Source organism: Triturus cristatus, chromosome 9 (assembly GCF_964204655.1).
Source record: "Triturus cristatus chromosome 9, aTriCri1.1, whole genome shotgun sequence".
NCBI classification, from domain to species: domain Eukaryota; kingdom Metazoa; phylum Chordata; class Amphibia; order Caudata; family Salamandridae; genus Triturus; species Triturus cristatus.
The window spans coordinates 963724512-963736583 of NC_140592.1; the positions used below are offsets into that span (position 1 = coordinate 963724512).

Consider the following 12072-nt stretch of genomic DNA (forward strand, 5'->3'; position numbering starts at 1 on the left):
CATTTTTCTTATTGGTTAGTAAAACAATGTTTGAAAGGTACAACAGAAAGGTTTTGATCATATTTTGCCAAGTCAACCACAACTACTGTTTGTATTTGCAACACTGTGTGGTGAACTTGAAAATATGGTGAACTTGTGACCTGTGAGTTCAGTGGAATGTTCCATGAACTGTTGCTATGGAAACTGGCATTAAGCAGAACGGGGTAGGGTTAAAAGTTAACTGTTCTTTTAAAATATTACATTTTAAAATATATATATAAGTAATATTTTTTTTGATGATTTTTCCTAAGCCACTTCTATCTTTAGAAGTGGTGTGTTATTAAAAAATAGTGTTAAATGTATTTGCTATAAGTTTTTGAACTCCCGTCTGAATTTGTGACTCCATCGCGGTGGTGCAAGATGGGGTCGCGACTTCAAAAAAAATTTAGGAAATGTTTGGACACCTTCAGAAGTCAGTTGGTAAAGGTCATTATGTGTAACCAATAGAAATGTGTTTAACAATTTGAAAACATCTGTGAAGCAATGTGATTTGTTACTTATGTGTATTTGTGTGGAGAAAGAGAGGGAAACCTTGCCATTACTGGTTTTATGTTGCTGAGTCTGATGTATTATATTGATTGTGTGTAAAAGAAAATCCTCTCAGAGTTTGTAAGATTTTTCATTCAACACATTTATTTGCAAGGTGAGTTATACATTTGTGAGGTTTATTTAAAAAAAAAATTCATTATTCTAAAACTGTGTTGTTTGAAATATATTACTAAATGTAGATATGCATATTGGAGTTTGTTTCATTGAAGTAAAATGTTGTTTAAAAAAAGAGTCTGTACAGTAATATGTGTATTTTTTAGGATTATTACTGATATTATTAATTAAGCTTGTTTTTTAAATCTGTACAAAGGTATAGCTGAATGATGCAGCATAATTTTAGATAGTTGGTTGAAGATGCAGTACAAATGTGTAGTTTGAAAGATGTTCATTTAAGGTGTCGTTTATTAGCCGTCATTTTTTGTTGTCTCTACAAAGGTATAGTTGAATGATACTGCATAATTATAGATACTTTGGTAAAGATGCAGCACAACTGTGCTGTTTGAAAGGTGATAATATTAGGTGTTAATAATTAGGTTTCTGTTATTAGTTTGTACAGAAGGTAAAGTGAAATGATGCCATTTTTTTAAAATAGAATGGTGAAATAAGGTGCTGTAAATTAGGCTTCTTTTTGTACTGTGAGCAAAGGTAGAGTTGAATGATGCCACATAATTTTAGATACAAAGGTGAAGATGTATAATAAAAGTGTGGTTTTAAAAATGTTCATTAAAGGTGTTATTAACTACCCTTCTTTCTTAAGTCTGTTGAGAAGTATAGTTTAATGATGTCACATATTTGTAGATTGAATGGTCAAGATGTAGATCAAAAGTAAATACCACATATTACCCTTTCTGGCATGTTGTACTTATCTACTTAGCTAGATAGTATGTAATGACTCATCTATGTGTTCAGATTCTATTTATACAGTTTTATGTATGCTTAGTGAACTATTGAGAGGTGCCTGACTGATTACAGGAGAGCTAAGGTAGTGAATATGTGATTTTAAAACTACATGAGTAATGATTGATTAGTTCCGTATTCTACAATCACCCAGTTAGTTTCCAGGCACTACCCATGCACTCATACAATGACCCGGGCACTAACTCATGCACTGTTACAATCCCCTGAGCAATACCTACGCAGTCCAGCAATCTCCCTGTCATTACCGATGCACTCCTCCAATCACCCAGCCAGCCCCATGTCCTTATCCAATCACTCTGCCAAAACCCAAGCACTTATAAATTCACCATGCACTCTCTTTGCAGTACTCTAATCATCCAGTCACTACCCATTTACTCATGCAATGACCCAGGCACTAACTCATGCAGTGCTACAATCCCTAGAGCACTATCTATACAGTCCAGCCATCGCCCTGTCATGACATATGCACTCCTCCAACCACCCAGGCAGCTCCATGTCCTTATCCAATCACTCCGTCCAAACACAAGCACTTATAAATTCACCATGAACTCTCCTTGCAGTACTCTAATCATCCAGTCACTACCCATGTACTCATGCAATAACGCAGGCACTAAGATATGCACTGCTACAATCCTCTGAAACTACTTATCAATCAATCAATTAAATCATTTGTAAAGTGCACTACTTACCTGAGAGGGGGGATGGCCGGGGGGGTGCTGCTGGTGGGAGAAGGACCTGCCTCCGGATGTGGTTCTGAGGATGCGTGGGACCGTTGCCAGGACGTGGTCAGCGGAGCGGAGTTTCCTGTTGGGTAAGTAGAAGGAGAGTCGACTGTTGAGATAGGCTGCGCCGGTTTTGTGGAGTGCCTTGTGTGCGTGGACCAGGAGCTTCAAGGAGATTCTTCTGTCGACGGGGAGCCAGTGCAGGTTCCTCAGGTGGGGTGATGTGGTCGCAGCGCGGGATGTGGAGGATTAGGCGTGCAGATGCGTTCTGGATTTTTTGCAGTCTGTTGATGAGCTTGGACGAGGCTCCGGCATAGAGGGCGTCTCCGTAGTCGAGTCTGCTGCTGACTAGGGCCTGGGTGACTGTTTTCCTCGTGTTTGTCGGGATCCATCTGTAGATCTTGCGGAGCATGCGGAGGGTGTTGAAGCAGGTGGAGGAGACTGCATTGACTTGTTTGGTCATGGTGAGTTTTGAGTTGAGGATGACTCCCAGGTTGCGTGCGTGGTTGGTAGGGGCCGGGGGTGTCCCCAGTGATGCGGGCCACCAGGATTCGTCCCATGCTGAAGGCTTGGGCCCGAGGATGAGGATCTCGGTCTTGTCTGAGTTCAGCTTAAGGCGGCTTTCCTTCATCCAGTTGGCGACGGCCTTCATTCTCTGGTGGAGGTTAGATTTGGCGGCGAGAGGGTCCTTGGCGATGGAGAGGATGAGCTGCGTGTCATCGGCATAGGAGATTATGTTGAGGTCGTGCTGTCGGGCGATGCGTGCTAGTGGCATCATGTAGACGTTGAACAGCGTCGGGCTGAGGGAGGATCCTTGTGGGACGCCGCAGATGATCTCGGATGCTTTGGAACGGAACGGAGGGAGGCGGCCTTGTCACGGATCCCTGCGTCGTGGAGGCACGTGCATAGTGTGCGGTAGCAGACGGTGTCGAAGGCGGCGGAGAGATCCAGGAGGATGAGGGCCGCCGTCTCGCCGTCGTCTAGTGGGATCCTGATGTCGTCTGTGGCGGCGATGAGGGCGGTCTCGGTGCTGTGGTTGCTGCAGAACCCTGATTGGGAGGAGTCCAGGATGTTGTTGCCTTCGAGGTGACGGGAGAGCTGGATGTTAACTATCTTCTCGATGACCTTTGCTGGGAACAGAAGCAGGGAGATGGGCCGGAAGTTCTTGAGGTCGCCTTGGGTTTCTTCAGCAGGGCGTTGATCTCTGCGTGCTTCCAGTTCTCAGGGAAGGTAGTGGTCTCGAAGGAGAGGTTGATGATGTTGCGCAGGTGGGGTGCGATGGACCTGCCGGCTTTGTTGAAGATGTGGTGTGGGAGAGGGTCAGACGGGGATCCGGAGTAGATTGTGCCCATGGTCTTGATTGTGTCCTCGATGCTCACGTTGGCCCAGGTTGTCAGGGAGTCGTGGTTGTTGGGGTGCGATGGGTCCGGCGTGTCGAGGCCTGTAGGGGTTGCCCGGGGGTTGAAGCTGTCATGGATGTTGGTGATCTGGCAGTGAAAGAAGGTGGCAAGGGAGTCGCACAGGGCTTGCGATGGCGGGATGTCGTTGGTGGGGTTGGAGAGTTCCTTCACGATGTTGAAGAGTTCCTTGCTGTTGTGTGCATTGTTGTCAAGGCGGTCTGAGACGGAGGTCCTATTGGCGTTCCTGATGAGTTGGTGGTGGTTGCGGATGGCGTATTTGTGGGCAGCGCGGCTGTCCGGCGTCTTGTTGCTGTGCCATATGTTCTACAATTTCTGGCAGGTGCGCTTTGAAGCGAGGAGTTCCGGGGTGAACCAGCTGGCTCTTTTGCTGGTGTCTCTGTTGGCGGGCATTTTCAGCGGGGCTACGGTGTTGGCGCAGTCGTTCATCCAGCGTCCGAGGGTGAGTGCACCATCGTCGGGGTTGGCGGGGTTGGTCAGTGGGTTGAGTGCGAGGCTTGTCTGTAGTTGTTCTGCAGTGACTTATGCAGTCTTCTAACCACCTACACACTACTTATTTACTCCTTCAATTACCTAGGTAGTACCCATGCAGTCCAGCAATCCCCCTGTCACTCCCTGTACAGTCTTCCAGTCACCCAGACAGCACCATGTCCTTATCCAATCACTCTGCCAAAACCCACGCACTTATAAATTCACCATGCACTCTCCTTGCAGTATTCTAATCATGCAGTCACTACCCATGTACTTATGCAATGACCCAGGCAGTAACACATGCCCTGGTACAATCCCCTGAGCACTACCTTTGTAGTCCAGTAAACTCCCTGTCACTACCTATGCACTCCTCGAATCACCCAGCCAGCCACATGTCCTTATCCAATCACTCTGCCAAAACCCAAGCATTTATAAAATCTCCTTGCAGCACTCTAATCATCCAGTCACTACAAATGTACTCATGCAATCACCCAGGCACTAACACATGCACTGCTACAATCCCCTGAGCACTACTCATGCAGTCCAGCCATCTCCTTGTCACTACCCATGCACTCCTCCAACTACCCAGCCAGCAGCATGTAGTTACTTAATCACTCCACCAAAACCCAAGCACTTATAAAATCACCATGCTCTCTCCTTGCAGTACTCTAGTCATCCAGTCAGTACCCATGTCCTCATGCAATGACCCAGGCTCTAACAAATGCAGTGCTCCAATCCTATGTGCACTACCCATGCAGTCCTCTAATCACTTACACACTTGTAATTTGCTCCTTTAATTCCCCAGGTAGTACCCATGCACTCCACAAATCACCCTCTCACTCTAAGTGCACTCCTGCAATCAGCCAGCCAGTACCATGTAATAATCCAATCACTTTGCCACTATCCAAGCACTTATAATTTCACTATGCACTCAACTTGCAGTACTCTAACCATCCATTCACTAACCATGTACTCATGTAATGACCCAGGCACTAACACATGCAGTGATATAATCACATGTGCACTGCCCATTCAGTCCTCTAACTACAAACACACTTTTCGTTCACTCCTTCAATTCCCCAGGTAGTACCCATGCACTCCACAAATCACCCTGTCACTCCCCATGCATTCTTCCATTCACCCAGCCAGTACCATGTATTAATCAAATCACTCTGCCAATACCCAAGCACTTATAAATTCACCATGCACTCTCCTTGCAGTACTGTAATCATCCAGTCACTACCCATGTACTCATGCAATTACCCAGGCACTAACACATGCACTGCTACAATCCCCTGAGCACTACTCATGGAGTCAAGCCATCGTCCTGTCACTACCCATGCACTACTCCAATCACCCATCCAGCACCATGTACTTATCCAATTACTCCGACAAAACCCAAGCACTTATAAATTCACCATGCACTCTCCTTGCAGTACTCTAATCATCCTGTCACTACCTATCCACTCATGCAATGACCCAGGCACTAAGACATGAACTGCTACAATCCCCTAAGCACTACTCATGCAGTTGGGCCATCTCCTTGTCACTACCTATGCTATGCACTCCTCCAATCACCCAGCGAGCACCACGTACTTATCCAATCACTCCACCAATACCCAAGCACTTCTAAATTCACCATGCAATCTCCTTGCAGTACTCTAATAATCCAGTCACTACCCATGTACTCATGCAATGACTCAGACACTAACAAATGCAGTGCTACAATCACATGTGTACTACCCATGCAGTCCTCTAACCACCTACACACAGCTCATTCGCACCTTCATTTTCCCAGGTACTACCCCTGTACTGCAGCAATCACACTATCACTCCCAGTCTAGTCTTTCACTCACCTAAAATCCAGGATGTTCAAATTGAGAGACGATGAGACGATTGATCTCTATGCCCCCAAAAAGCTATACCTGTCTGGCTGCACTCAAATCACAGCCCTACAAGAATAGACCTTCAGGGGAAGGGGGAAATGGGATAAAATAAATAAAAAAGAAACAAAAGCACACTGCGTCCTGTGGCCCAAGATTCGTCTAATAAGCTGACTGACTGCAATTTGTACGGCTATACTGCAAGATTATTGACCTTCAATTTCGGTATCTAAACATAACAAAAGAATAATGATCAAAACCCACTTGTGCACACATTTTCAACATTGAATTATGGAGTTCTAGTCATATAATTGTACCTTCCTTTCTTTATGCTGCGCAATTCACCAGAAGAGTTATGGACACTCTTTATCCTCAGGAAAACAGGGGGATTAATTTCTGTGAAATGTATAGTTTTTTCTGTATTAAAGCAAATACCATGCATCACCTTTATCACATATAATTATATTTTCATTAATGCTTTCATTCACAATAGTGTGATACACTTACTATCATAAATCACAAATGGTTTTGCAAAAAGGAGTCCAAAGTCTCGGAATTAAAATGTTTCCATCAAGTCTTTTCCTTATCACGAGTCTTTTTACGCTCTAAAGGTTCAAAATGGAATAAACATCTCTTTGTGTTTTCTTGCACAAACTTGACTGCTAATGTATTGCCAAAAATAAAGGAAATACCTGAGTGAAGATTTCTCACGCTGTTTTCTTTAGTAAAGTGAGCGTCTGGAAATACCTTAGATCACTCTTTTCCTTTTTGTTGCAGGGAGGACTGAATTTCGAGTCGGAAAGGAGTTTGGAGAGGAAGTCGAGGCATTGCTTTGACGACCGACGTCAACAGGAACACCGTAGATAAATCCGGAAACCAGGAATGAGGAATCTGAAACGTGGAGCACCGAAAAAGAAAATCAGGTAAATGAAAGTCTGAAGCGACGAGAGCAAGCGCATCTCATAGAACTGTATTTCCTTTTATAGGTTCCCAAAAGGTGGAGTATCAACGTGAGTCTAACGAATGCTGCACATGTTTCAACTGCCAACAAATGCTGCACTGCCAACGTGAGCCTAAAGTGTGCTGCACATGTTTTAACTGCCAAGAAATGAAATGAAAAACACACGACAGGCACGTGCAGAGCAACCCAATGTTCTGCTGCTTTCAGACATGTGCAAAGCAACCCAATGTTCTGCTACCTTCATTGGAAACAAGTTTGGATGGCAAAAGGAATATCTGTGTACTAATAATGTTTGTCCATGACACCGTTTTTACTAACACCGAGCCAGTTACATCACTTCATTCCGAAGACATTCTGCACACCCTGATTAAAGTTCAATACGGGTTCTGACCATACTCTGCACAACATGATTAATATACAACATGGGTTCTGGCCATACTTGCTACACAATTCCTAACAGTCGCCCCTCTCAAAGGCTGCCCTACAGAGCGTGGTTTTGTAGGACATTGTATATAGAATTGTCTAGCTAAGTTAGGGGCATGTACAAAAGAAGCTTGTTCCCAGGAGTTTTCAGTATCAGTATACCCTTTCCAAGCTAATAAATAATGAAGACGACCCTGAGTTCTCTTTGCATCAAGAATGCGTCTTACTTTGTACTCCAGGTGACCATCAAAGGGAACAGGTGGGGGTGAAGGTTCTTTTCTAGTTTCAGAATTATATGCCTTCAACAAGGAAACATGAAAGGTGTGATGTACAGGATATTCAGGAGGAAAATCTACTTGGACTGTAACAGAATGTATGAGCTTAACTATTGAGAATGGACCAATGTAATGTGGCTGTAATTTTCTAGGACCTACAATATTACAATTTTTGGTGGACAACCAGACTTTATCTCCTACATTGAATGTTCAGTAAATGCTGTAAACGATCTGTGACCGCAAGTATTAGAGAGGTCTCTATTAAAATAGGTAATGCCTTTGGATGATATCCATTCAAGAAAAAAAAGGAGTGTAGTGTGTTGCAGAATGAACACTATTGTTATAAATGAACTCTGCCAACAGAAGAGCTTTATCCCATTCACTAGTAATGTCTGCCATTAGACACTGTAAGGTATGAAGAAGTGTTTGATTTGCTCTCTTCGTTTGCCCGTCTGTTTCTGGATGGAAGGCAGTGGAGAGGGCTATTTCCATTTTTAGGTTTTTACAGAGTTCTTTCCAAAACCTAGACTTGAACTGACTTCCACGATCGGACACAATCTTAGAGGGCAGACCATGCAAACGGACTACATTATTCAAGAAGATGTTACTAAATTCTACTGCATTTGGTTGTTTATGTAATGGGACAAAATGTGCCATCTTGGATAGGTAGTCTACAGTTACAAGAATAGTTGTATAACCATTGGTTCTGGTAAATTGGTGATAAAATCTACACTAATAGAGTGCCACAGACTTGGAGGTGTAGATAAAGGTTGCAGCAGTCCTGCTGGTGCCTTATGTAAAGATTTGTTCCTGGCACAAATGGGACATGATGTTACGTATTTTTGCATATCTTTTGATTACGAGGGCCACCAAAATTGTCTTTTACAGTTGTCTAATATTTTTTGATAAACAGGAAGACCTGCTAAGGCTGAGTCATGATGCCATTTTAACACCGTTGTTTGTAATTCTCCAGTGGGTATAAATAAAAGGGTGTCATGATAACATAAACTGTCTTGAATAGTGTTTGTTGGGTTTGACAACCATTCTTTTATGTTTAACTGAAGATGTTCTTCTCTTATTAGGTTCATGAAATCTTGTTGTATGACAGGTGCTACTATTTTGTGAGGGGGAATAATATGAGGACCTGCAGCCTCGTTTTTGGAATCATCTGTATGTCCATAATGTGACAGAATATCTGATTGAATTTGTTTTGAACCCGGCCTATTTGTGATGACAAAGTCAAATGCGCTAAAGAAATGTAACTACCACATTTGACGAGGTGTGTGTGCCTTGACAGAGCTGAAAAATTGCAAATTCTTATGGTCACTAAAAATAGTTCCCGGATATTTGGTCCCCATCAAATGGTGTCGCCATTCTGTAAATACCAATTTGATCAATAGTAGCTCTCTCTCTGCTACCGTGTAATTTTGTTCGGCAGGAAGTAATTTCTTGAAATAAAATGCAACAGGATGTAATTGCCCATCCTTTGCATCTCTCTGAGAGAGAACTCCTCCCACTGCAACTTGTGAGGCATCCGCCTCCACAAAGAAGGGGGGTTCGGGATTAGGATGTCTTAGTAATGGTGCTGAAGTAAATTTTTCTTTTAATTTGGCAAACGCTTGAGATGCCTTGTCTGACCAACAAAAGGGTTGACCTTTTTGTAACAATTTAGTAATGGGCACAACAGTTTCAGCAAACTGGGGTATAAAGCGCCTGTAAAAATTGGCGAATCCTAACACTTTCTGCACTTCCTTAACTGAAGTTGGTTCTGACCAATCCATTATGGCACTTACTTTCTTTGGATCCCTCATGAACCCAGCTGGTGACAAACAATACCCCAAAAATTCTACAGTATCGGTATTAAATAAACATTTCTCTAATTTAGAAAGAGTTGGTGTTCTTGTAGTTTTTTCAACACTGCTCTTACCTGCGGAACATGATCTTCTTGATTTCTTTAATAAATGAGGATGCCATCTATGTTTACCATTACACAGATGTCTAGAAACTCACTCAAGACCTCATTTATAAAATATTGAAAGGTCGCAGGGGCATTACACAAGCCAAAGGGCATGACAGTGTACTCAAACAATCCAAACTTGGTTCGGCTGCGTCTTCCACTCATCATGCTCCTTGACCTGTATAAGATGATACTCCCCTCAGAGATCTAGTTTAGTGTAAATAGTTGAATGACATAACTGGTCAAGAAGAACTGGAATCAATGGTAGCGGATACTTATTTTTAATAGTGGCTTTATTTAACCAACGGTAATCGATGCACACTCTTAAGTCACTATCCCGTTTTGGAATGAAAAATAGTGGTGAAGAGACGGGGGACGTATAATGTTGAATAAAGCCTAATGCTAGCAATTCATCCCAATAACTTCGCAAGTACTGTGTTGCGTCCTCAGAAAGAGTGTATACTCTACTATTGGGGAGAGTAGCACCGCAAATTAAATTGATACGACAATCGTATGATCTATGTGGGGGTAGAGTAGTTGCTTTCACAGGGTTAAAGACATCTTTGGACTCTTGGTACTCCTCAGATATAACAGGAGTAGGTATGTGCTTCTTGGTAACAGTGTGACCGGCAGTGTACAGAATCTAGAGTAACGGTTCTTAAATCTCAATTAATTTTTGGGTTGTGCGCCATCAACCATGGTACACCTAAAATAAGTCCAAACGTGGGTGTATCTATGAGATCAAAACGTGTTATCTCCATGTGGCCATTCTGACAAACCATAGTATTGGGGCATGTTTGACTGGTTATTAATCCTGATGACAATGCAGAGCCATCAACTGAAAACACTGGTTCAGGTTGAGTCATAGATACTGTGGTAATGTGGAGTTTTTGTGCTAATAGAATATCCAAGAAGTTCCCAGTTGCTCCAGAATCTAAAAGCACCAAAACTGAATGTCTTAATTGTATGCTCAGAATCAAAGTAGTTTGAATGATGAAATGTCTTGGCACCTGAGCTACTGTGTTATTTAAGTGGTGGGAGATCTGTGGAACTGTTTTTCTCGCCAAAGTGATCTCCTTACTTGACAAGCTTTTTAGTTTCCCTGCTCTGTATTAATGGAGGTGATAATATTAGTTTTTTTGGGAACCTTTTGTTTGATGGAGCAATCCCGGGCAAAATGTCCAGACTGACCACAATATAAACATAAATTTAATTTACGTCTTCTATCTTTTTCTTCTACAGATAATGGGCCATTAATTCCCCCTATCTGCATTGGTTCAGGTTCTGGAAACTTACTGTCTGTGTCCTTTTTATCGGTTTTAACTACAATCAATCTGGAATCTATTCTTGTTCTCTCCCCTTTGCCCTCTCCCAGACGATGATCTAGTTTAACTACTAAATCTACAAACTCTGAGTAGTCCTCTGGTAAGTCTACAATGTGTGCCAGAGAGTCCTTTAACTCGTCACCCAGGCCCCTATAGAATAGGGAAATGCGTTTCTCTTCTGGGCATTGGGTCTTTGTCAATAATCTATTAAATGTTGTTAAGTAACTTAACAAATCCTTACTTCCTTGTTTCAGGTTCAATAACTCGTTATTGTTAGCCTGAACATATGTATGTTTTGCGAACAATTTAGTCATGGTTGATTTAAACAATTGCCAATTATACAACATGGGGTGGTTCCTATCAATATACAGGATAGACCAATTAGCGGCTGTGCCCCCCAAATATGAAAGCACAAAAGCCACTCTGGATACATCAGTGGGGAATGCTTGTGGTTTACAGATAAAATGCAATTGCAATTGACTGAGGAAAACATTAAACTTATTACTGTCACCAAAAAATTGCTCAGGCGCAGTTAAAGGTACCACATTGGAAACTACTACTGTAACATTTACTGGCGGTGATGCTGTATCCGATGTCAGGAGAGTATTTGATGTTTTCAATCTAGCACCAGTCTCTGAAGGGGGTTTAAAGGTTTTAGGAAAATAACTATTCCATAAAGATTCCCGAGGTTTATATCTCACTAACTCATTGTGTAATTCTGTATTTTCATCTCTTAATTTCTGCATTTCAAACTGCAACTCTTGCAGCATATTTGCTAGTGATCGCTCCTGAGTTGTGTCCTCACTCAGAGCTTGAGCCATGGCTTGGACATCAATACAATCGTGTTCGTCCATATCTCTCAAAAAGAACTTAGATTGTTGAGAACGCTTGCTCTTCTGTCAAGTCTTTCACTCACCTGAAATCCTGGATGTTCAAATTGAGAGATGATGAGACGATTGATCTCTATGCCCCCAAAAAAGCTATAACTGTCCGGCTGCACTCAAATCATAGTGCCGACAAGAATAGATCTTCAGGGGAAGTGGGAAAATGGGATAAAAAAAATAAAAAGGAAACAAAACCCACTGCGTCCTGTGGACCAAGATTCGTCTGTGACGCTGACTGCAATCTGTA

General features: G+C 42.6%; 1 long non-coding RNA gene across 1 annotated transcript in view; it reads left to right on the forward strand.

Annotated features, from left to right (window-relative positions):
• Positions 1-6803, forward strand: part of LOC146799154 (uncharacterized) — a 117348-nt gene extending 110545 nt beyond the window's left edge. Inside the window, exon 3 of the long non-coding RNA XR_014969240.1 lies at positions 6778-6803. This is a non-coding gene — a long non-coding RNA (uncharacterized LOC146799154). The remainder of the gene's footprint in view (positions 1-6777) is intronic.
• Positions 6804-12072: the final 5269 nt, after the last annotated feature.